Raw genomic sequence first — 26797 nt, forward strand, 5'->3', positions numbered from 1 at the left:
TTTTCATTGATACATGTCCCCCAGGGCTGTACCTGGACCCCCATAACCTTTGTATTCCCAATTACTTGCATAAAAGCCTTCAAAATTGACACTTTTGATTTTTCCAGTTCAGGTCCCATAGAGTTTAATGGGGTTTTTTTATTTGGTTCTGAACGTGTGCGACGTTCAAAGTTCTGCGGCGAACCGAACAGGGGGTTGTTCGGGCCATCTCTAATATATATGTGTGTGTGTGTGTGTGTGTGTGTGTGTGTGTGTGTGTGTGTGTGTGTGTGTGTGTGTGTATATGTATATTTAACAAGGCATTTAGAACATACATTTTTCAACTGTAGATACTGAACATAGCTCATGGCAGTTGAAAAATTTTCAAAGTAAACGTCGAGCTGAATGATCTGCATAAACAAATGTTCTATCCCAGGGCCTCCTAGGATTAGCGCTGGAGCGACTTCTAGGCTTCCGATTATTCTTTCAATCGCTCCATAGGAGTGGACTGTCGAAGTGAATGTAAATACAATGCTTTTATGTTGTGTGGTGACGGCACGGCTCTTACTATCAGTACAGAGGCTTGTTTGGAGCTGTTGCAGCCCCGTCCCGTTAATTCCTTCAAGGGATCCTTTGCTGCCTGATTACAACCTCCCAATATAAATGACCTGTCTGTATTTAGTTCACAGTATATCAGGTGGTGACAGGGTCTCCTTAAATCCTCCTTTTTTTATATGTCATGTGTCTTTTTTATTTGTCAGTTTTATATGTCTTACATTGCATTGCAGGATAACTGATAGCAGCGTTATCTGGGGGGCAGCATTAGGTTGTGAAAGCTGCACACAGACAATAATAAACATTCTGCTTTTTGGTTTAGGTCTGTCTCATTTACTGTCATTTACTGATAATGTCTGTCAGGGGCTGGAAAATATGAAAAGTCTTTTGACGGATCTCTCATCGCAGCCTTCTCTGTCATGTAAAGTATGTGAGCTGACTCCTGCCAATCCTGTTTTACAGAACAGACAGATACTGGATAGATGTCCTGAGGAAGTCGCGTCAATGACAGCAGCAAGCCTCTGCGATACGGAACCCAGCTGCAGTACGTACACTTCTCTCTCTTCTCTTATAAGTCAGGTGTAGACTGTATCAGTGATTGCAGCTGTGTTGAATTATAGTACATCTACAGGGAGTGCAGAATTATTAGGCAAATGAGTATTTTTGAGGATTAATTTTATTAATGAACAACAACCATGTTCTCAATGAACCCAAAAAACTCATTAATATCAAAGCTGACTATTTTTGGAAGTAGTTTTTAGTTTGTTTTTAGTTTTAGCTATTTTAGGGGGATATCTGTGTGTGCAGGTGACTATTACTGTGCATAATTATTAGGCAACTTAACAAAAATCAAATATACAGTATACCCATTTCAATTATTTTTTTTACCAGTGAAACCAATATAACATCTCAACATTCACAAATATACATTTCTGACATTCAAAAACAAAACAAACAAATCAGTGACCAATATAGCCACCTTTCTTTGCAAGGACACTCAAAAGCCTGCCATCCATGGATTCTGTCAGTGTTTTGATCTGTTCACCATCAACATTGCGTGCAGCAGCAACCACAGCCTCCCAGAGAGGTGTACTGTTTTCCCTCCTTGTAAATCTCACATTTGATGATGGACCACAGGTTCTCAATAGGGTTCAGATCAGGTGAACAAGGAGGCCATGTCATTAGCTTTTCTTCTTTTATACCCTTTCTTGCCAGCCACGCTGTGGAGTACTTGGACGCGTGTGATGGAGCATTGTCCTGCATGAAAATCATGTTTTTCTTGAAGGATGCAGACTTCTTCCTGTACCACTGCTTGAAGAAGGTGTCTTCCAGAAACTGGCAGTAGGACTGGGAGTTGAGCTTGACTCCATCCTCAACCCGAAAAGGCCCCACAAGCTCATCTTTGATGATACCAGCCCAAACCAGTACTCCACCTCCACCTTGCTGGCGTCTGAGTCGGACTGGAGCTCTCTGCCCTTTATCAATCCAGCCACGGGCCCATCCATCTGGCCCATCAAGACTCACTCTTATTTCATCAGTCCATAAAACCTTTGAAAAATCAGTCTTGAGATATTTCTTGGCCCAGTCTTGACGTTTCAGCTTGTGTGTCTTGTTCAGTGGTGGTCGTCTTTCAGACTTTCTTACCTTGGCCATGTCTCTGAGTATTGCACACCTTGTGCTTTTGGGCACTCCAGTGATGTTGCAGTTCTGAAATATGGCCAAACTGGTGGCAAGTGGCATCTTGGCAGCTGCACGCTTAACTTTTCTCAGTTCATGGGCTGTTATTTTGCGCCTTGGTTTTTCCAAACGCTTCTTGCAACCCTGTTGACTATTTTGAATGAAATGCTTGATTGTTCGATGATCACGCTTCAGAAGCTTTGCAATTTTAAGAGTGCTGCATCCCTCTGCAAGATATCTCACTATTTTTGACTTTTCTGAGCCTGTCAAGTCCTTCTTTTGACCCATTTTGCCCAAGGAAAGGAAGTTGCCTAATAATTATGCACACCTGATATAGGGTGTTGATGTCATTAGACCACACCCCTTCTCATTACAGAGATGCACATCACCTAATATGCTTAATTGGTAGTAGGCTTTCGAGCCTATACAGCTTGGAGTAAGACAACATGCATAAAGAGGATGATGTGGTCAAAATACTCATTTGCCTAATAATTCTGCACTCCCCGTATATCAGAGGATGGCAACAAATTGTGAAATGCAGTAAGATCTTATCGGACTGGGGTTCCTCACTAACACTGAAGACATTGTCACCAGCCAAGTATGTCAGGATTGCCCAGAGTTTTAAAGGTAGCATAAAATATAACCACTTGAGGATCGGGCCTTTTTCTGACACTTTTTTGTTTAAAAATCAGTTTTGTTTTTTTTTTTTTTTTTTGCTAGAAAATTACCTAGAACCCCTAAATATTTTATATATATTTTAGTGTTTTTTTTTTTTAGCCCAAGTAAATAAAATGGTGGGTTTTCCAGTTTTTTATTTCACACAGTATTTGCACAGCATTTTTTGTAAACACGTAATAAAAAAATAAAAAAACACTTTTTAATTAATTTTAATGCACACAAACGCAACATAATGCCCAATTTTTTGGTAAAATATAAAAGAAGGCATTTACACTGAGTAAACATGTCATGCTTTAAAATTGCGCACGCATTGAGGGGCGACAAACTATGTCGCCATAGGCAATGCTTTAAAAACCTTTATGGGTTACCATTTTAGAGTTACAAAAGAGCCCTGGTTCTATAAATATTGTTCTCAATCTGATGCTTACAGCAATATGTAAATGTGTGGTGCGATTGGCGTTTATGTATCCATACGTGTTCAGCGCATGCGCTCCCCTTTGTGCGCGAGCGCAGGGGGATGGGGGTGCTTTAAAAAAATTTATATTTTATTTATTTGTTTATTTTTATTACACTGTTTCTTTAACCACTTGCTGAATGCGCTGTAGCCGAATGATGGCTACAGCATGGCCAGCTAGTTCTGGGAAGTCGTCTATCAGTGTCCTCCCGTGTTCAAGCTTCTGGCATGTCCCCTGGGGCGCGTAGCCAAGAATGTTTGTGATGGTAGGGTCCCTTTACCACCTGATCGCTCCATCCAATGATGTGCCATCAGAGCCATCGCAGTCCCAAATCAGTGCCCATCAGAGCCAAATCAGTGATGTCACAGTGCCTATCCGTGCCACATCAGTGCCATCACCGTGCTCATCTGTACCACATGAGTGCCATCACAGTGCCCTACAGTGCCTCACAAAAGTGTAATAGGTAGTCAGGAAATTAGATGTGTAATTTATGTCCCTAGAACACCAGACAGTGCTCCCTGCATGTTGGGCCAGCCTGTTTAAAAGTCCCACACGTGGTATCGACATTCTCAAGAGGGGTAGCAAAATTTATTTTGGGGTGTAATTTTTGCTATGTACATGCTATGTGTTAGAAATATCTTATAAATCTTATAAATAAAAGTGCGTTTTGATTTTCTTTCCACATTTTCCAAAAACTTGTGGAAAAAAATGACATGTTCAAAAGACTCAATGTGCCTCCTAGATTATGTGTTGGGGTGTTTGCTTTTCAAAATGGGGTAATTTTGTGGGTGTTCCATTGTCCTGGTGCTCCAGGGCCTTTAACCCCAACCCCGCAACCCCAATCCCGCAACCCTGGGGGGGGGGGGGGGGCAACCCCTTGCTCTGTTTGTAAAAGCCATCCCCCAGTAATTAGCCACTAGGATGGCTTTTACATAAAAGCCGGCTGTTGGATGTAAAAAAACAATACTGGGATGATGCCTGCAGCTGTCTGATATAATTTGGCGGCAAGTGGATAAGCATGCCATGAATAATATGCTGTTGGAAGCAGCATTCTGTTTTCTTTTTTTTGGGGGGGGGGGAGCAAGGGTTATGGGATTATAGCTAGGGTTCAAGGGGTAATTTTAAAGTGTATACAAAGCTTTTTTTTTTTTTTTTTTTTAGTTTTTAATGAGTAAAGAAGGTTATGTCCCATCATTGAGATTTGCCTTTACTTCCTATCTAAGAGACACAGCAGGAAGTAGGAGGAGGTCTCTCAAAGCGAGGGTATATCACTTTTTTCCCCCATTGGAATTCCCCATTTCCTCTCAGTTCCTGCAAAAAAAATATTTAACATTTTCAGCCATCCTTTTAATATTAAATGGTTGATTAAAGCCCAACTCTTGGCAGATAAATATGATCACTTGCAATGGGGCTGTGGCCACATTGCAAAGGTTAATAGCTCATTTTGTCTAAGGGAGAGGAGAATCCATTTCACTTACCTGATCCTCTGCTCCCCCAGCAGGCAACGCTCCACCACAATCCAGCATTGGATTGTCCTTCGGATAGATTCATTATGTTACTAACTTCATTTCATTGATTCGTTTCAGAATTAGTTTCATGTCGTTAAATTCTGTTTTGTTTATTATTTTCTAACAAATTCCACATTTTCGGAACAATTCAAATTCAGATCAGTCGACAAATGATTGACTGATTCGAATTCTGCGTGAAGAATAGCTGGTTGTTAAGGAGCAGGCCAGGAAGCCGGCCGCCGCATCTTTAACAACCGATGACTCATCAGCTGTGAGCGGCTTCACGGCTGAGTGTTGAAATGTAAACAAAAGAATGCTGGCAATAGAAAATTTAGAAAAATCAAAAGTGTGATGTCTGGTATGGATTTTAAGGAGTCCCCCCCCCCCCCCATTCTGAAAAAAAAAGACCCTTATCTGAGCATGCAGCTTAGCAGGCCAGGAAAGGGTGGGGGGACAAGTGAGCTCCCCCCCCCACCTGAACCATACCAGACCACTTACCCTTAACATGGGGGGTGCTTTGGGGCACTCCAAAGCACCTTGTCCCCATGTTCTTAGGGACAAGGGCATCTTCCCCACATCCCTGGGCGGTGGTTGTGGGGATCCACACTGCGTGGGGGGGGGGGGCTTGTCAGAATCTTGAAGCCCACAGATCAAGCCCCCCAGATGGAAAGGCAGGCAGATGGCGGGAGCCTTTGACGAAACCCCAAGTTTTTTTTTTTTTTCTTTTTCGGTTTCACGATGCGGCACGCATCATGTTTGACGATGGATCTACATCGGGGGACATTATTACAAGTTGAGGATTCATTTTAAATTGTGTCTGTGCTGGTCCCTTCATAATAGGCAAGCATAGTCATTCAGCACCATTTTCTCTAGGTGACAATATGTTGGGTCAACTTTGCCTCAGAGGGACCCATAAGCTCTGAAACACAGGGCAGGTTTCCACATTGTCTAGAAAAACATTGCTATCCACCACCTACCTATTAATCTTCTATGTTGGGCCAGTAGGAAGGTATGGGAATTAGGGGATGGAGCTAAGAACCAATGTAGTAATCCCGCAGGTGGTCAGAAAATGAATAAACAATGAAGCAGCCAAAAGTTTGAATGTTAACCCTTCTAACCTTCTTCTGCCTTTGACATTGGCCCTAGGCCTGGGTACTTTGTGGTAAATATGGCTGTGACTTATTGCTGATGTGCAAAAAAGGAGTTAAGTAGGTGTATTGTAAAGCATGTGGTCAGTAGTCATGGGCTGGGCATGAATGACTCTAACTTTGGCCATACAGCCCACGTGAGACTTTGTAGGCAGGTGGAATCTATTTTCTCCAATACAGGTGGTGCTTCACTACAGGAGCAGTGCAGAGGGAGAGGAAGTCAAGAGGAATGTATTGCCTTTATGGTTTCCTGGGTCACTGGGGCAGAGATCTGGTAGAATGCTGACAGCACATGTGACTCTGGCGACCATCTTGGGTCAGGCAGGCTCTATTTAAGACCCTGGCTCCTAAATTTGGCGTGTATTTAGCGTAGCGTAAGGACAGGTTATTAGTCTGTCAGGGACAGTAACAGCGGCAGAGAAAGGTACCAGACCAGTAGGGAAAGACTAGTGATCCTCCACCTCTTCCTGGAAACCTCCCCGCTTGGGCACGAAACTGGCCAGGCAGCATTCCGCCTCTTTAAGAAAGACACTGTCAGTTTGGCTGGGACTCATGCCCCGTACACACGTGCAGATTATCTGAAGACTTTTGTCTGCAGACTTACCAAAACCATATAATATGAGGTCAAACCTAAACACTTTCAATTTGTATGCAATCCGGCAGGCCCTTGCACTATATAAAAGTCTTCAGATAATCTGCACGTGTGTACGGGGCATTACTCTGCTACAATTGGCTGTTCACCTGTGAGTGTTCCTTGTCAGTCTGCAGTCCCGCTGGGCTTGTTGTGAACTGTTATACTTTGACTACAATACAGGTTCTTTCTACTGCAACTGGACAGTGTGAGTTACTGCCGCTGCACCAGCTGCAACCTCCTAAAACGTGGTTCCTCCATCCACACTATGTGGTTGATTTACTAAAGGCAAGTAGACTTGCAAAGTACAGTTGCACTCTGGGAGAGCAGTTGCCTTAGAGCTTAGTAAATGATGTAAAGCTTAACTTTTCAAAAAAAAAAAAAAAAAACCTAATCGCGTGCAAGCAAAAAAAAAAAAAACCTGCAATTTTGCTTGCACATGATTGGTTGATAGACGTCAGCACAGTTTCTGCTCATTTATTAAGCTCAGGAGCAATTGCTCTTTCAGAGCGCAACTGCACTTTGCAAAGTGCACAGCTTATTTGCCTTTAGTATCTCAAACCCTATGCATTGTGGATATAGAAAACACCATTGAATTGAGGCAGCTATGGCTCCCACGGGTGCTGGCACTGCCAAACAGTGGCTGCATCTGATAGTATGCAGTCACCGATAAGCTAATAACTTTACACTTGGCTTAGTTAATTTTTAAATCAACTTTTGTCAAGCCTGGTAGAACTTACAGGGCCAACCACGGTTCAATTTTTGCCAGTTCAGCAAGAATTGGACAGAGTTTGAGCTGTCCATGGGGGCATTGACCTGTGTACAACACTGTGTACTAGAGTTTAGTAAGACAGATGATTAGACAACATACAGAGATCAGGCAGAGGTCAGACGCATTTGGAGGTAGATCGAAGACACCTAAGAAGAAACCATTGCTCTTCTTAACGAAGTAGGACATTGTCGATGCTCTTATAATCAAATAAGCAATGCTTCCAAGTAATGAACCTTGTCATCAAGTAAATTGGTGAGGAAAATCGAGACTGGATCCAAGGATTTTACAGTTTATAAGTCTGTCCTTTCAAGTACCACAAAGTGTTTACATAGTAATTGAATTCACTCTTGAAAAATTGTAGAGGTCCTTAAACAGATATATTACAGAAGGAGATAATGAAGCATCAACTTAGCTGTCTGCATGTATTTCTGAAGTGGATATCGAATGAATCTTTAAATTCCATTTTTCCTCTCTTGCTCATATTTATCAGTGGAAAGGCTAAGTGTGAACATGCTGTACGGGGACCTGTGCCAACCAATCAGATGGCACATTTTGAAGCTGCCCCATGGTCTTGTTTCCCAACACACTACTAAAGTCTGCATATAAAACTAGGTATCCCTGTTAGTAAACATTTAGGAATTTCTTGTTATGAAGTTCAGAGCTGACTAAGTTTTAGAAGAGGGCAGCTTTACTATAAAATGATCAGTCAATTCAAAATGTAAGTTCTTAGTAGATGTTGTAGAACATCAATTTATTTAACTTTTGTATGTTTCTGAAAAAAACGGGTGAACCAAAAAACTGCGCAAATGAATAAAGTAAATAAATCTAAACGTGATTCAAGTGGAATATCTCCCATAATGCAAGCTGCCACATAAACGTGAAAAACGTGATAAGTGAAAAATGAAGAAAATTTGTAGCACTCAACAAATAATAATCACAATAATTCTCAAAGGATCAAATCAATTGTGCAAAAATTAAATAGAAAAAGTCTCTAGTGTCCAAATCAATTGGGTCAACCAAACAGCCAATAATGGAAACACAGACTTGATAGGAGTGATTCCTTAGAAAAAGCCTTCACCTCCACAAGATCACCCAGTGAGATGTATAGGTACCGCTTACCAGAGCCACTGGACCCCTTAGTTATAGGGGGTCAAACACACTGTGTGATCCACATTAGAATCTTGTACATCCCATTTTCTCATAGGCATGGGTACAACAGCCAGAACGATGGAACATTCAGGAGCCAAGCCATAGATGGGGAAATAATAAACAGGCTCTCATGGTGCAGTATTACTAAATAGATAAACATTTATTAAGATATATATTGCACTTACTACAAGCAGTGTAGATAAAAGCTTTAAGAATAGAATCGGTGGCTGGGAATAGGAGACGCCGCTCCACGCCTGCACTCCTCAGACCTCAGACCCGGAAGAGTATGATCTCACGTTCCCGACGTACGTTTCGTCAGTCACGGCTGACGTCATCAGGGGATCAGGGGATTTTGTATGTTTCGTCCAGTAACGGTGTCTCTGTTTGATTTTACAATTCCATGGCTTTACATCTCCTGCCGCATGTATGGTGTACCAGTGGGTGGAATAGTGTCAGTGGGTTGAGGGATGTTTAGTGGTCACCTACCTTTACATATGCGGTCCTGTGCTGCTTCTCTACTGGCCATATGACTTGAACTATGCAGGAACCATCGGGCAGGAGATCCCTTAGCTTGACTGCACCAGCTCTGGTCCTTTGCTGGATGTTGAACCATTTGATGGCTTCGCACACAGCAGTTCCAGATGTCTATCGAGGACTGCTGGTATAAGTGGATTTAAATGTACCCTGGACATCTTTCTTACTAAAATAGCATCTTAAGTGTTTCTGTCTGAATTGAGTGGTTTTCTGCTTCCAGGCAGACAGACAGACAAGGTGCATAGAATATTTAGGATAAAATATGATAAAACCCATCTCTGGTGAAAGTAAAAATTCTCCCTTGCAGTGTGGGCTCTCTCCCACAATCTTGCACTGCAAAGATCGAATCCTCATTTAGGACTATGGGGCCACAAAAAGCAGTTTTACTTACGTAATCCTTTGCTCCCCTTAGCAGGTGGTCCACTACTCTACTCCCCATGCTCTGGCAGTGGACTGTCCTTTGGCGCCCTCGCATCTAATTCAGGGCTGGGGGCACAGCTTTGGACTTGATGATATCACAGGACATGAGAATGTTGGAGCCTAGGGGAGAAGAGGCTGTGGGATCCTGTCTAGCAGCGCATAGGGAGCCTGCTGGAACAGAGGATTAGGTGGGTATTACTGCTTTATGTGGTTCCCTTAAACTGAAACATTTATTTAACCCTTGAAATTTTGAGAGGGGGGGCGGCCCCCCAAAAAAGGAGCATTTTTTCCTGCAGCACTGCAAGGATTTAATCCTCATTTGGGACTATCGGGCCACAAAAAAAGTTTTACTTACCTGATCCTTTGCTCCTATTAGCAGGTGGTCCTAAACTCCCCATGCTCTGGCAGTGGATTGTCTCTTTGCGTCCTCATGTTAGATTCAGGGCATTGCACTGCGAGAGTTAAATCCTCATTTAGGTCTAGGGGGCCACAAAGAAAGCAGTTTTACTTACCCTATCCTTTTCTCCCTTTAGCAGCTGGTGCTCTACTCTGCTCCCCTATGTTCCAGCAGTGGACTGTCCCTTGACGTTCTCACATCCAATTCAGGGCTAGGGGCACAGCCCACAGGACGGGAAAGCTCACAGGACATGAGAATGTTGGAGCCTAGGGGAGAAGAGGCTGTGGGATCCTGTCTAGCAGCACATAGGGAGCCTGCTGGATCAGAGGATTAAGTAAGTATTACTGCTTTATGTGGTTCCCTTAGACTGAAAAAAAGTATTTAAACCTTGACATTAGGAGGGGACGAGAGGAATGGAACTGAACCCAGAGGTCCAGGAGAGCTGACTAAAGATGGATAGATACTGAAAACCCTTGAAAAACAGTATCGTGAGTATAGGGGATCGTGTCTAGGGACCTGACCTGAGAGGGGCCACCCCGGTGTAGGATAGTCAGAGGACGGGTGTCAGTGTGTCAAGTGGGTTCTAGACCGGATCCCACAGCCTCTTCTCCCCTAGGCCCCCGAAAAGGAGCAATTTTTTTTATCTTTCCCTGGAATTCATATTTATAGTAGTATTAAATCAAAAAACAAAAAGTTAATATTTTGAAGCTTGCCATTCTTTAAATGTGATTGGCTGCATTTGTTTTCTACTTTACAGACTTTTTTCCTTTATTTTCACTGGTGATCTTAATTTCCACTTCATAAGATGAGCAATGGAGAACCCTTTGGGTATTGTCAATGTGAAGAAAGGGTAGTGTTAGATGCATTCGCATATTTAGTTGGACATGACTAAGAAATGAAAGCCAAACTCCAGTTAACAATACTTTTTAAGCAAATACAGCATGTTTTTTCCCGTTTGGGATAAAGGTTTTATGTAAATAAATAAAAGCTGATCATTGTAAAAACGCCAGTCAGTGGTAAATGGTTTGACTCAACCCTCTAACTGTCACTTTTGCTGAACAGCTTGGTCTGTTAAAGGAAGTTGAAAAAAACTGACTTGTTGGCTGAATCACCAGGTGAAAAAAAAACAAAAAACGAATTCAGCCATTCCAAGAATTGGCAGAGTTGTATAAAGTACTCGAAACCCATACTTGAATAAAAGTACAAGTGCTCGATCAAAAAGTGACTTGAGTAGAAGTACTAAAGTATTCAACATTTTTTGTACTTAAGTATCGCAAGTAGTTTTTAAAAAAATTTTGCTACTCAAGTACTGAAAGTAAAAGTACAAGTACTGTGTTACGTAGTTAATAAAGAAAGAAGTCAAAAGTTTGAACATCATATTGTTTTTTATTATTTCAAATGCAGCTTTTATTTATACATACAGTAGCATTTATTTTCGTATGCGCTGATAATACACATGTTGTGAGCTTCATGAAACCTGCCATCTACTGTTCTGGCAGTGGTAATTTTTATAACTGTAACGAGTAACTATGCAGCACAAAAAAAAAATATCGGAGTAGAAGTATTGAAATCATCGAAAAAATGTAGTGAAGTAAAAGTGGAAGTAGGAGAAAAAAATTCTACTCCAGGAAAGTACAGATACCGCCTTTTGGTACTTAAGTACAGTAGTAAAGTAGTTCTACTTAGTTACTATACATCTCTGAGAATTGGTAAGCTGAACTATAAAAAAAGATTGGCTTTTGGGTTTAGATATGCTTTAATTTTTTTAGAACCTTGATGTGCTGGCTAGCTTATTAGTATTACATAGAAATTGCCGAAGGGAAGTGCAGAAGTCTTTTATAATTTGCCATAGATAGGTATGAGAATGCAATGACTAGTATGGGAATGCAATGACTACTAGGTTTTCTTTCTCGTGTTCTAGAAAATGCATAAACCTTATATTTATATGGGAAAAGTGTTTAGCGGAGTTCTTTTTTAACCTGAACAGCTCATTTATCTTGCAGCCTGCGTACTCGCAGTGTGCAGCACAACATTAGCACCGGCACCGTAGACTTGCCGCTTTGTAGGCTGGGTAAACTAACCGTGGCTTGGAAGCAAAATGACATTTTCCTTGCATAACCAAGCGCACACTCCGCGCTCGCAGTGTACGGTCTCTATTCAGGGGGGGATTATTATGGTTTTGTTCTTCACGCAGTCCCAAGATGTGAAAGAGCCCTCTGAAGCAGAAATATTTTATTTTTCACGGTTATAAGTGGAATCAAATCTTTTCTGCATACTTCACATCTCATCTAGTAACTTTGTTCAATCATGTTGCAAATCGCCAGAAATTTGATATATTTCCAGAGTTTAATTATAAGAAATTAGAAGCCGTTATGAAGATACTATTGTTATAGGGGACAGCAGGATTCCTTTATTCGGTGCAATTAAATTTCAGTCTTTTAAGGACATTCAGTGGGTGGTAACAAATAACATGACACTCCCGTTTGTAAGGAAAATTGTAAAATGTATCCCAAGAGCACAGTGTAATATTTTGCAGCTACCAGTCCCCAGGCCTTTATAGTGATATTAAAGTGATTGTAAAGTCTCAAGGTTTTTCCCCTTAATGCATTAAAGTGGAGTTCCACCCTAAAATTAAACTTACCTCCATCTTCATGCCCGGGGTCACCTGAAAAACAAATGAATAATCGCAATTTTTTTTTTTTTTTTTTTACTTACCTGGTTTAGAAGAAAATATACTTACCTTACTTCTTCTTCCTCCCCTCGGCGGCCACAGCGATTCGTCACTTCCTGGCTTGCAATAATTCCCGGGAGCTGAACGTCATCGCTTCCAGGAATCATTGCGCCTGCACCGGCCCCGACGTCAGTTCCGGTTCAGGCGCCGTCATACTTTGCTAAACAGCTTCTGTGCATGCCCAGAAGCTGTGCAGGGATGACGCTGCAGCCCCGGAAGTGATGGCGGGGCCGGCGCAGTGCATCGTGGGACCGAAGAAGACGGAAGAGGACGCAGAAGAGGATCGCGCTGGCTTCCATCTGCCCACACCTGAGATGGCAGCGCTGGACAATACATTTTCAAGGTAAGTATTTCTTCTAAAAGGTAAGTGCAACCCGGGACAGTTCAGAGCCTATCCATTATGGAATGTACTAGCCCTGACTGTCCTGGGAGGATTTAAAAAAAAAAAAGTATTCCCAGGCTTTAAGGTGAAAAACCTTCTGTGCTGCAGCTGCCCCCAGAGCCCCCCCCCCCTTTTCCTACCTGAGCCCATCAGTTCCAGCAATGTGCAGGAGCCAAGCGGCTCCAGCGGCTGTCTCTGTCCTCATTGGATAGATTAATAGCAGCAGGAGCTATTGGCTCCCACTACTGTCAATCAAATCCAGTGACACAGGAGCTGGGGCGGAGCCATCTCCCGCTGCCTGTGTCAATGGACGCAGCAGCCGGACTCAGGAAAGTGGCTCTCCATGAGGGCATCTGATTAATGGGAGGAGCCAGGAAGGGAGGATTGGGGCAAGTATGTATAATGTTTGTTATTTTATTTAAAAAATGTAAACCTTTTTTTTTTTTTGTTTAAAAATAACAAACATGTCATACTTACCTGCTCTGTGAGGTTGGTTTTGATCCTCCTCTCCACATCGGCGCTCCTGGCCCCTCCCTCCTGCCGAGTGCCCTCACAGCAAGAAGCTTGCTATGGGGACACCCGAGCAGGCTCACTCCCGAGCCGCTGCTCTGTGTGTCCATTTTAGTATGAAGCCAGGGCTCCGCCCGCCCCCTTTCTCTCCTCATTGACTCACTAACTTTAATTGACAGCAGTAGGAGCCAATGGCGCCCACTGCTGTCTCAGCCAGTGAGGAGTAGGAGTCCCCGGACAGCCGAGGCTCTTGTGCACATTGCAGGAGAAAGATTGGGCTCAGGTAAGTATTAGGGGGGCTGCTGTACACAGAAGGTTTTTTATCTTAATGCATAAAATGCAATAAGGTAAGCACCTTCTGGCTTTAAAACCACTTTAATTTCATTGGATAATTCTTATATCAATGGAGTACAGAGTTATTCGATGATAGGATGTGTTTTAGGACTACAAACCTTTTCCTCCTCCTTATCTCCACAATGTGGGGGGGGGGGGGTGTTCTGAAGTTTTATAGAGAAAACTCAAAACAGGGCTGAGATTTCAGTGCAGTATTTTCAGCCTAAAACAGGAAGCTAGGAGCTAATTGGATTTCTGGCGGGATCAGTAAGGGCATGTTGGTATCAAACCGATGTGAAAAAAAATATTTTAAAGCGGAATCAAACCTCTGCAAAAAAGAAATGAAAATATTGGCCCCAGGAGCTTTTAGGCATAATGTGCTAGTATGCGCCACATATTCGAACATTATGGCAGACTTAGCTGGCAAGCAATTCCCTCCAGTGGCGTGGTGTCGGCACACTAGTCTGTCACGGTTGCTTTCATCTTCTCCGGGTTCCAACTCTTCGGCCCCTTGATTGACTGACTGGGTCACAATGATGTCACTCCCATGCATGCGCACGGGAGTTGCATCAACATGGCACAGAAAGTGCTGTAAATATAATTTTATGTGCGGCTCAGTCTACACAAGTGCTAACAGGCAATGAGGTCTCTTCTGTCATAAAATCCTACCTGTCAGCAGTTTTGCACAGTTTAATTCCACTTTTAATGACTGCAAGGGTCATTTATAAAAAAAAGTTTGGGGCTTTAGATACATTTACTATTGCTGATACTAAGCATTTGAAGAAAAAGTTAAGGTAAGTGTTATGACATTCCGCTTCTACAGTAGCCAAGAGCTGTTACTGCCCAGCAGATCAGAAATGTTTGATACCCAAACTGCCAAACATGTGGTGCCGTGGAGCCCCAGCCATTTTTGTAAATCACCTTTTTACAGATATGTTGTGGTGGATACTATAGGCTGACCGGCCATTATGTATGAAACCATTGTGAAGCCCCGTTCACATCAGCATTTTGACATCACGATTTTCACGCTATTCCGCATGTTGCATAGGGCAGCCCATTCACTTGAATAAGCTGTCCTATGTGGGTTTGTCGCCCGAAAAGAAGCTGCTGCTCCTTTTTAGGTGACGAGCTTCACATGATTTTTGGAGGCATGGTTTGCTGGGATTGATGCGTGCAGGGCCGGTGCTACCACTAGGCGAACTAGGTACCTGCGGCCAGGGGGGCTATACGGAAGATCTCAATGAAAGTGAGGTCTCTGTTGTAAGGGTGAACTCTGGGGACTCTAATGTAAGGGGGGAGGGGAATTCTGAGGACCCTGATTTAAGGAGAGGGGTCTCTGGGGACCCTGTTGTAAGGGGGGGGGACTTTGGGGACCCTAATGAAAGGGGGTCAGGCCCAGGGGCCTAGGCCTAAAGTTGTGTGAGGGGCCCCAAAATTTCTGATGGCTGCTTTGACTGCCCACACACTGCGCCAAAGTTCTGCATACCGCTGCAGAATTGGATGATGTTAGCTGGAGACAAAGCCGTCTCCTGCAAACTTCAGCCAATCCATGAAGAGATATCTAGCCAATGGGGTGCTGTGCTGTGCACGACATCACTTCCTCCCAGCTCCTCAGTCAGTCTGCGCACGAGCTAACATTGACAAGGAAGGAAAGAAAGCATTCCTATACAGGCTGCATTCTGAGCCTTTTTTTTAGGGGGGGGGGGGGTGGGGGGTGAAAGTAGCTGGTCTTGCCTAGAGCCAAAAATAGTCTAGCAAAGGCCCTGGATGCGCAATCCTATTGTGCTGCAGTCGCTGCAGAATTGCACTGCGTTTGGGATTTTTTAACTTCTGGATAGGGTGAAGAGAGACTAGATCAGGGGTCTCAAATTGGTGGCCCTCCAGCTTTTGCAGAACTACATGTCCCATCATGCCTCTGCCTATTGGAGTCATGCTTGTTACTGTCAGCCTTGCAGTGCCTCACGGGAATTGTAGTTTTGCAATAGCTGAAGGGCCACCCATTTGAGACCCCTGGACTAGAACATCTTTCAGGTTTTATTGCTGCCTGTGGTCACTATCCCACATTTTTGGTTGTCAGAACAGGAATAGAGAGGAAATCTTCCAATGGGGACACTAGTTCTGTTGAACCTGACAACTATGGATCCCCTGAATGAATGTTTGCTCACTTCCTGTTTTGGTTATGGGACAGGAAAATGTTTTGACATCTGTGTGCCATTGAGGAGGTTTCCCCAAAGGGGACACAGGTGGAAAATAAAAAAACTGAAATAGGGTTATAACCCTAAATGGTCAAAATAAATAAATAAAAGGTTTTGTCTTTAGTTCTACTTTAAATATTGCATTTCTCCCCAATGTTAGGAACACAACTTTCTACATGGGATATAATATATATCATTTTTTATATAATAAATGAAGAATGACTTAGGTGTCCTGTTTTATGGCCTAAACTTTTTTCACAGGCAACAAACCCTTAAAGAATTACTATTTTTTTTTTCTGTGGTGTCAAAGTACCGTTAGCCTTTTGGCCTACCCCCCACTTTTATTGAACTGCACCAGTATTTATGGGAGATTTCCAGTCAACCTCATAAACTTCTACAGGGCTGTTTCTCAAGTGTCTTATGAAGTGGGGAAAAATACTTTTACAAGTCTATGGGAATCGACAGACAAGACCAGGGCAAAGATGATTTCTGAGGTTCTGAACATTCCTGCAGAGCACACTCTAATGTAAGTTAATATAGACCTTGCGGGGGAGATGAGGAGTCCCTTTAAGTTGGGGTGGGGGGGAAGGCCAAAAGGAAATAGAATTCATTAAGATAAAAAACCTTCTGACTTTACAACTCCTTTAATCAAAGTGGTTGTAATCCCTTACATAAACCCAGTGAAGTGACTGACCTCAGATGATACACAGAGATGAAGCAAATCCTCCAACATAGGTTTTACTTGCATATCTGCTGTCTTCCCATTTCTAAGCCCTTTGAAATGTGCAGATCGTTATAAAAATCTTTCTTCATCTTTCAGCAGTACATAAGGGTGGTTAAAGAGACTGGACTGTGTGAGAGCTGATTGGAGGTAAAGGAACACACCCCCCCCCCCCCCTCCACATAGGCAGAGGAACGAAAAAACATGCAGAGCTGTATTCTGAATAGGCAAGCTCCTCGCTAATCTCCCTCCAAACACCCTCCCCGACACAAATTTTTAGCTTTTGTTATCTCATGTGTCAGAGAACTTGTCAGAAGTGACTAATGCTGATAACAGAGGAACGAAGCACCAGAGAGAAATTACACTTAGAGCTTTGGAGAAAGATAAGTAAACACTACAGATATATTTGCTTAGCTCAAATTTCATGAATGGGGTTTACAACCACTTTAGTCTACATGTTATACCCCCCCCCCCCCCCATTATGTTTAGTTGGATAGTGGGCATGGGGCAGGAGGGAGGGAGTGGGCTGTCATTTACCACTGTGTATACGCCCACATGTGTGACTCTATAGCCATATGGGCTACTCAGATGTGATATGGAGGAAATGCTCAGCATGGAAACTCACTGAGAACTGAGTATGTGCAGAGTTGCCACCACAACAGAAAAATCCCTAGCTGAATTGGGGACATGAACAGGTGGATATATGGGACAGCAAGATCAAGCAATTTTTTATTTTTTTTTGCAGAATACAGAAAACCATATTCATAGTGAATGAGTGAGGAGGAACAGCATGTAATTTAGCATTTATTGATATTTTTTTTTATATGATGTGGGTTTAGTGGAACTTTAACCCTGATAAAGCAGCACATGTCAAGATAAGGAAAACCCATTTAATTTGGAAACTATGAGCTATGTCTGTTCAGATGTAAGCTAGGTAACCAGCCCCCACTATTAATACTAAGTCTGGGCATGTAAACCTATCCGTTAGGGAAGGCGGAGTGGGGAGATGAAACCAAAATTATACATGAAGAATCACTCAGCCTCTGTCAACAGGATCCAAATGTAAGCCTTCCATAGCCGAGACCAATAAACCTGTTCACACTGATACCAGTAACACGTCTGTAACCATGTGGGAAAACACAAACAGGACATGTAAATCGTATACTGACTCATCCAGTCTTCAAGGAGAATCCAAGAGGGATCAGTAAATGCTGAAAGCAGATCCAGACCTACTGTATGTCCGGTCACTCACTGGCACACTTCTCATTATACAAGAGAGGGTCAGAGGTTCCCCCGGCGGCCCCCACCGTGTGATCACTCACTAACCACTACTGTCTCATAAGGGACATTTATCAAGCAAATTAGCAACACAATTTGACACAAATCAGACTGCCTCTCATTTAGAAATGTTTTTTTCTGTGCATTTGTGACCCCTGCTCCTGGACTCGTGGGCATCAATCTAAGGCAAAGGTCTGAGAGAGAATTAGATCTGATTCCGAAGGGTAGATTAGAGCAGCTAAACTGCAGTGCTTAGATGTGGCTAAACTCTGCATCAGGGTTGCCCGGCCCGTCTGCTGGGGGAGCAGGGGCGCCGCCCACCTATTCATGCATCCGGCCCCCTAATCTACATGCAGGGTGCCGGACGCATGGATTCTAATGTTTTTTTTTTTTTTGGAAGCACGTGATTAGAGCCAGAGGCTCTAATAGGCTTCAAAAAAAGGGTGGGCTCTGCGCCCTGAGCCCACCTCGTTGTGTGACAATAGCGAATGAATATTCGCTATTGTCACACAGATTCTCCCCCTGGCCAATCACGTTTTTCAAAGGTCTTTGAAAACGCCAATTTGACAGGTGAAACGCGTTGACGTAATTTCCAGCACGCGGGTACGCATTGTCACATCCGGTTTTACTTCCTGGATTCAGTGGAATGCACGCCGATAGCGGCGTTCCTTATGCTTGTTTGGTCCACATTCAATGCAAGTTTTTCTCTTTGGTTTTGTAAGTATAATTTGTATGCTTTGGGGATTAAAACTAGTCAAAACATACTATACTATTGGTCCCCTTTTTTCTTTTATTCGGCAACTACGGAGATCTGTTGGAGTGATCCTATATTTAAAGCCATTTCTTTCTCTGGAGCCATTCCTATGAAAAGATGGGTTGCCTAAGCCATACATGATTCTATCAAGCGCTTGAGATACATATCTCTGGTGAGTAGGGAACCTGGAGGGTCGGGTCACTCACTGGAGCACAGTTTGATCGGTCGGTTTCTTCACCTGAGCACTTTATTTGGTCACATCAACACTTATAAGGACTATTTTATGAAAATTTGTTGCTTTTTTACCGCTGGTTTTCTCTTTTATGTATTTATTCTGATCACCTTGCACTTTATTGGATTATTTTTAATTATTTGTATATTCACTATTTAGTTCTACATGAAATGCTAGCGCTGTTCTAATTTTATTTCATCTAAATCCCAATAGGTGTATATTGATTAGTTTGCACAAAAGTATATCGCGTCTACAAATTAGGAAAAAGATTTATGTCATTTTTATTTAATTTTTTTTTTACTAGTAATGGCAGCGATTTTTAGCGGCACTGCGACAGTGCGGTGGACAGATCGAGCACCTAAATGACACTTTTGGGGGGACCAGTGACATTACTACAGTAATCAGTGCTAAAAATATGCACTGTTACTGTAATAACGATACTGGCAGAAAAGGGGTTAACAAGTAAAATCTCCTGCACTCAAATGCTGTGTTCAAGGGACAGCTATATTGCTAGCACTTAGGATCTTGCTGCCCTCTCGGGACGATGGGTATCCATACAAACTGAAAACATAGAAAACAAGAGAAGGGCGCACCGACCTAGTGCAATATCACAAGATATTTATTGCAGCTGCAGCGTGTCACTTGTCACCAATGACTGCCACCAGATGCAGCGTGTCACTTTCCACCATCGCCTACCGCCACAGAGAGAGGGTGCAAGGAGAGAGGGAGTGAAAGGAGAGAAGGAGAGAGGGGGGCAGGGAAAGAGAAAAGTGGGGCAGGGGGAGAGAGAGGGGGCAGAGAGAGGGGGGCGCAGAGAGAGAGGGGGGAAGGGGGCAGAGGGAGAGAAAGAGAGGGGGCAGAGAGAGAAGGGGGGCAAAGAGAGAGGGGGGGACAGGGAGGTGGGGGCAGAGAGAGCGGTCAGGGGCTGGTCAGTGACAGTGCTTAGCTCACTCACATGGATGGTCCATGGGAGCTCACAGTCAGCGGCTTTAATTTGTCTGTCAGCTGCTTGTTAATTCTTTCTGCGCCCACATCCCCTTAACACAGGCAGGGAGAGAGGCACGGAAGAAGGGATCTGTGTTTGACAAGCTCAGGCATGCTGGACGGAGCAATGAGTGGATCACCTCTTCTAGAAGCCACCGGCTGCCCCCACACTGACACCAGGGATTCAGGAAGATGGAGCGGCAGCGGCCATCGAGGACTTCTGTCCCCATCTGCCACCTATCAGACACCTATCGCAGAGCGACCAGAGCCAAAGGAAGTGCTCCAAAACCCTGTCGGCTCTGTGCTATAGGTGGTGGGTGGGCCGCCAAAGATAAGAAGCCTGCAGCTTTAGCAGCAGCAGAGAAGACGCCCCAAACAATGAAGCTCCTGGCACTCTCCCACCCCCTGGCCCAGTCCGCCACTGATTTGCAGCCCCCGTCAAATTGCCGCCTGGGTCCAATGGATCCACCGGGACCCATGGTAAGGTCGGCCCTGTCTCCTTTCTTTTTTTTCTCTTTCTCTTCACTTTCTTTGTACTTACTTTTTCTTTTTTTTCTATCCTACTTCACTCTCTTATCAGTCTCATTCTTCAGTCTATTTTCCTTCCCATTTTAATCATGGAAATATGAATAAGAAATCGCCCATGACAGCGCTCTTCTTCCCTCTGACTCTGCACTGACTGCCTGACATGCTTTGTTGCTTTTCACTTTTCCATACGCTAAGACCCAGAGGGCATCACTGCGACATACATACTGGAAAAGTTTAAGCTCTAACAAGCTCTCACTCATTGGTCCCAAGCAGAAGAGTCACACAGAGTACTTTTGTTCTCATATAAATTCAGGACATTTCTTTTCCCATTGTTACGTACTGTATGTACATGAAGCAAATTCGCAATCTGTCTACTGTACTGGGATGTTATCTGGAATTCATTGGGTTATACCCTTTCCTTGTCTGCATTTAATGCTAGAAAAAGAATAAAGCCTTATTCCTTAAAGAAAAACTGAACAGGATAAAATTGTGAAGAAATACATCAGAATGCGTGTAAAAACGTTCATTATATTGCATGTATGTTTGTAAAATGCAAAGTTGCATTTTATTTTAGAAAAGTTTGTAGATTTTGTGGTCTTGTGACGACATAATTTCATATCCTTTATATGCATTTTCAGTAACTTTAGTGCTCATGTAAGAAAGATCTGCAGAGAACTAGGGCTAAAGGTTAGATTCCCAATAAGGTATATTGATTAGTATAGCCTATGGGAACTCTTCTAAGTATGTGGAGTATTTTTAGCCACAGGTGACCTTTTCATCCACACTATCGGTGAGAACGCCGGAGCGTCTTCTGATCACTAGAGAGGAAATACAATGTGACACATTCAGCTCGCTGGTATCACTAATATCCCATTTAGTGTGATGACAGCCTTGCCTTGCCCTGTGCTGTTAAGTAGGTTGATGGCAGGGCTGAGGACTTTGTCCTAACCTTATCTTCATTTCCAGATCAACAAACACACCACTATAGCCAACTGGCTTTATAACTTATTTGTAGTGGGATATGTTTTGAAGACATGTCTAAGGACACAGAAATTGTGAAAAATTAGGGGCTTTCAGGAAAATAAATAAATAAACTGCTCCATAAATCTACTCTTGCTACCATCTAGTCTGGGCAACCGAAGCTTGATTTGAAATTGTCAAAATGCACTTCATCTTACCAGGCTCATGCAGGCTTAGCACCTCCTGGAGAACAGCTTCTTAACCACTTAAGCCCCCTGGAAGATTTTACCCCCTTCCTGACCAGGCCCTATTTTGCGATTCGGCACTGTGTGATTTTAACGGACAATTGCGCGGTCGTGCGACGCTGTACCTAAACAAATTTGACGCCCATTTTTTTCCCACAAATAGAGCTTTCTTTTGGTGGTATTTGATCACCTGTGCAATTTTTTTGATCATGCGCTATAATCAAAAAAAGAGCGACAATTTTGCAAAAATAACAATATTTTTCACATTTTTTTTATATGAAATTCCCCCAAAAAAATGTAAAAATCTAATTTTTTTTACATTTTTGGCCAATTTGTTTTCTGCTACCTATGTTTGGTAAAAAAAATCACAATAAGCGTATTTTGATTGGTTTGCGCAAAAGTTATTGTGTTTACTAACTAAGGGAAAGATTTTTGTCATTTTTGTTGTTTTTTTTTTAACGAGTAATGGCGGCGATCTGCGTTTTTTTTTTTTTTTGCGGGACTGCGACATTGCGGCGGACAGATCGGACCCTTGACTGACATTTTTGACACTTTTGGGGGTACCAGTGACATTACTACAGTAATCAGTGCTATAAATATGCACTGTTACTGTAAAAATGACACTGGCAGGGAAGGGGTTAACTTTATTGGGGAAGGAGGGGTTAAGTGTGTCCCTAGGGGCGTGTTTCTAACTGTGATTGGACATGGCTGCTGGTGTAAGAACAGAGATCAACGGTCCAACATAGTAGAACCGTGTGATCTCCAGTTTTACACAGGGGAGAATGACAGGCGGCTTTGTTTACATCAGCCGCCTGCCTTTTCTCCCTTCACGGCGAACGATCGCGAGTGACCGGCGGACATCGGGTCCGCCGGTCACACGCACTGACTTGTTAGGGAACGAGCCGGGGCTGCTATTGGCTCACAAGCTAGTGACAGGCTAGTGACGTACCGGTACGTCACTTTGCCTGGCCGAGGCTGACCGCCGCAGTATATGTACTTGCGGCGGTTGGCAACCGGTTAAGGATCACCATCTACAGTGAGGGAGAAAGTATTTCAGCACCTGCCAATTTTGGACGTTTTCTCACTGCCAAAAAAATTATCAGTCTATAATTTTAATGATAGGTTTATTTTAACAGTAAGAGACAGAATAACAATAAAAAAATCCTGAAAAACACATTTAAAAAAAAAATATATAAATTGATTTACATTTTAATGAGTGAAATAAGTATTTGACCCATTCGCAAAACATAACTTAGTACTTGGTGGCAAAACTCTTGTTGGCAATCTGAGTTCAGACGTTTCTTGTAGTTGGCCACCAGGTTTGCAGACATCTCAGGAGGGATTCTGTCTCCTTCCTCTTTGCAGATCCTCTCCAAGTCATTAAGGTTTTGAGGCTGATGTTTGGTAGCTCGAACCTTCAGCTCCCTCCACATATACGTATGTTGATAGTGGTTTGTTGAGTTGTGCTGATTGACCATCCATCTGATGGTGCGTCCGCATTTCCAGGGCCAGCGCCACTTTGCATAGCCAGCTGCATAAACCCAGTGACCTTTTTGACTGTCTTCAGAGGAGGCATTGTGACCACCAGTTTTATTAAGGAAAAAGGGGGGTGGGGGGCACATTCTTTTCACTGGCCAACACTGCAAGGACCATTTTTCCCAATGACCCTAACAAATTAGTTTTAGCAGGGGGTTCCTGAATATTATTTTAAGTGTTCCTCTAGGACAAAAAGGTTGAGAGAGGCTGGCTTATATCCTTAGTGCTAAACCTTTGGCCTTTTGACTCCTATTGTGCAGCCCTCTGGGCCCTGCAGACCCTTTCCTGTGTTTTGGTGCTTAGTCACACCAGTGAAGGAAAAATATTCTTTAGACTGGGTGGTTTTGTTGATTTCTTTCATACAATCTTGCTTGTCTTTTTATGGGTGTTTTTTTTTCTTATTCTTTTAAAATGGAACTTGCTGAAAAAATGTGGCACAAGAAAATGTTAAGGGGGGTGTAGGGAGCACAAGTGTGGAAGCATGAATTAGGAAAGGAGCTGTAATAGTAACGATCTCTAGCAGTTTGATATAATGGGGTCGATTTACTGAAGACAAATAGACTATTCATTTTGCATGGGAAATTTCACTTTGCAGGTATTTTTCTCTTAGTGAATGAAGTGAAGCTCTGCTGACTTCCGTTATCCAATCATGTGCAGAATTTTTTTTTGTTTTAATTCTCCTTGCACATGATTGGATATTCTTTGAAAAGCGAATCTTCACCACATTCACTAAGCTCCAAGTAAAATTCCCTTCCCTTGCAAACTGAACAGCCTATTTGCCTTTAAGTCAACCCCAATGTGTCGCCAGTATGGGACTGTCTTCTGGACTGGAGCAATTCCCCAATCTCCAACAACTCCAATAACATCGGAAAAAAAAGGGGGGGGGGTGTCCCTTCAATTGTGCAGATACTTTTTAACATATTTTTTTGTCTGATGTTTTTTAAAAAAAGTCAATGTACTAATGATCTTTTTACTATATGTATACTTTATGGCATCATGTCATTTTGTATGAGTTGCCTGTATAAATTTGGAGAATCATTCTACCTATTTTATTTGTTAACTGTCTTCACACACTTGATATAAAGTCCCAATTTCCCCTTTATTCCCCAATCCCCTTTATTCCATATTAGGGATAGAGGCAGTTGGCCATTGTAATATCGCTACTATGTTGTGGAGTTGTCCACCCATCATGTGATTTTAACTATTATGTAATATTATATTATGGGCCAATTGTCCTATGTATGTTTACCCCTTCCCCCTCCCCTTTTTTTCTTTGAATAATGAGGATGGAGGCATCTAGTCGTTGAAAGGCAGTGCCTCATACAAAGTCCCAAACTTTTTCTTGTTCTTTTAGAACTCCAATAACATGTTGGCAGTCTCTGACCATCTCTTGTATGTTAGCAGTCTCTGACCATCTCTTGTATGTTAGCAGTCCCTGCCCATCTCCTCTTGCATGTCTGCAGTCTCTGACCGCTATCTATTTTTACATTATCTGAATAATATTTACAGCCCTTTGATGATATCAGGGGGGCACGTGAGGTCCCCTATATCAAGTAGGTTGACCATCACTGCCTTAGATGGTAAAACCAATAGAGAGGGATGTGCTGTGATAGGTAAATTATGGGGCTATAGAGCTCCTAATATACAATATGAAGTCTGCATAGGTAACTGCGCTTTAAAATGTAAATTTAGCCTATTAAAATGTGTGGTTCATGGCCGAGGCTGTAAAACCAATAGATGGTGCAGTGCTGTGATACAGAAATCCAACACATCGGGCTGGAGAGCTCAGATGATGAAGCCTGTTGAATTCACTATACCGTGAAATTATATATCCTGAATATTTTGGGCCATGACTCAGACTCCAAATCCAATACAGGCCAAAGTGACGTGAGATATAGATCAGACATCTGTTGAAATAACCCTTATCAGAAAACAGACATCCCATGTCTTTGGGATTCTTCAAAAGAATCTACAAGACTGTTTTCATTCATTTTTAATAGGAAGTGTTTCTGTGCAGATTTTAGATTCAGTTTTCATATACTTTGCAGCGTTATTATGTTATATGTGTATCTTTGTAGCTTCGTGTATATTGGCATTTTGTCATTTCTTCACTAAATAACCATTGTGCACAAATAACAAATGAGGCAGCCTTCACATCAATACATACATTATATTGTCAAAAGTATTGGGACGTCTGCCTTTACACACACATGAACTTTAATGGATTAGTCTGTAGAGTTCAATATTGAGTTGTCCCACCCTTTGCAGCTATAACAGCTTCAACTCTTCTGGGAAGGCTGTCCACAAGGTTTAGGAGTGTGTCTATGGGAATGTTTGACCATTCTTCCAGAAGCGCATTTGTGAGGTCAGACACATTTTGGATGAGGTCTGGCTCACAGTGTCTGCTCTAATTCACCCCAAAGATGTTCTATCGGGTTGAGATCAGGACTCTGTGCAGGCCAGTGACGTTTCTCCACCCCAAATTTGCTCATCCATGTCTTTATGGACTTTTCTTTGTGCACTGGTTCAGATCATTTGCTGGAGGGAGGATTATAGTGTGGGGTTGTTTTTCAGGGGTTGGGCTTGGCACATTAGTTCCAGTGAAGGGAACTCATAAGGAATCAGCATACCAAGATATTTTGAACAATTTCATGTTCCCAACTTTGTGGGAACAGTTTGGGGATGGCCCCTTCCTGTTCCAACATGACTACGCACCAGTGCACACCTTGTGGACTGCCTTCCCAGAAGAGTTGAAGCTGTTTTAGCTGCAAAGGGTGGGCCAACTCAATATTGAACCCTACGGAGTAAGACTGGGATGCTATTAAAGTTCCTGTGCGTGTAAAGGCAGGTATATATATATATATATATATATATATATATAAGAAGCAAAAAAAAAAAAAAAGTGAATTAGGAGTAACATATTTGTTCTTTAACATATCACCAGCATCTATTTAAAAAAAAAAAAAAGTTAAAAGGTATGTAAACTCAGTTACTAATACTTTTAAATAGCTCCACTTGTTACTCTTAAATGCAGCTGTGAACTTTTTTGATATTGGTGTATGTAAATGTTTCATAAATGTTTGTTGATCCTGCCAACAGATTCTCTGTTTTCTTTGAGCTCTTTCTTGGATAGGGTGACAACACTATTACACCAAGCTCCCCGGTTGTGATAGCGTTATCACCCTCCAGTGTGAATGCAAGCACCCATCTAGTACAGTGTAAACGCAATCGGCATACATCCAATCTGCTTGATTTAACACTTTCTGCTGGTTGATGGACATAAGCTCTGACCATTTAGCAGCCATTAACTGGGACTTCTCGCTTCACTGATGTCACTTGCAACCTCAAGCAGCTTCTTACCTCCCATAATCCTGGCCTGCACTGGCAGAACCACTGATAATAGCAAGTGAAAAAGGTTTTACTCCATTTATTTCATTGCTAAACCTGCAAAGTCCTAATATTGTATGCTAGCACTATAACCTTTGTTAGTGTGAGATGCAGGGGA

At 42.6% G+C, this 26797-nt stretch overlaps 1 protein-coding gene across 1 annotated transcript in view; it reads left to right on the forward strand.

The window, feature by feature from the left end:
* The first annotated feature begins 973 nt into the window (after positions 1–973).
* Positions 974–26797, forward strand: part of GHR (growth hormone receptor) — a 536071-nt gene continuing 510247 nt past the window's right edge. The window contains exon 1 of the mRNA XM_082242881.1: positions 974–1078. The gene's annotated coding sequence lies outside the window, so the exon portion shown is untranslated. The remainder of the gene's footprint in view (positions 1079–26797) is intronic.

This window comes from Pelophylax lessonae (genome assembly GCF_965119305.1).
Source record: "Pelophylax lessonae genome assembly, chromosome: 1".
Taxonomy (NCBI): Eukaryota; Metazoa; Chordata; class Amphibia; order Anura; family Ranidae; genus Pelophylax; species Pelophylax lessonae.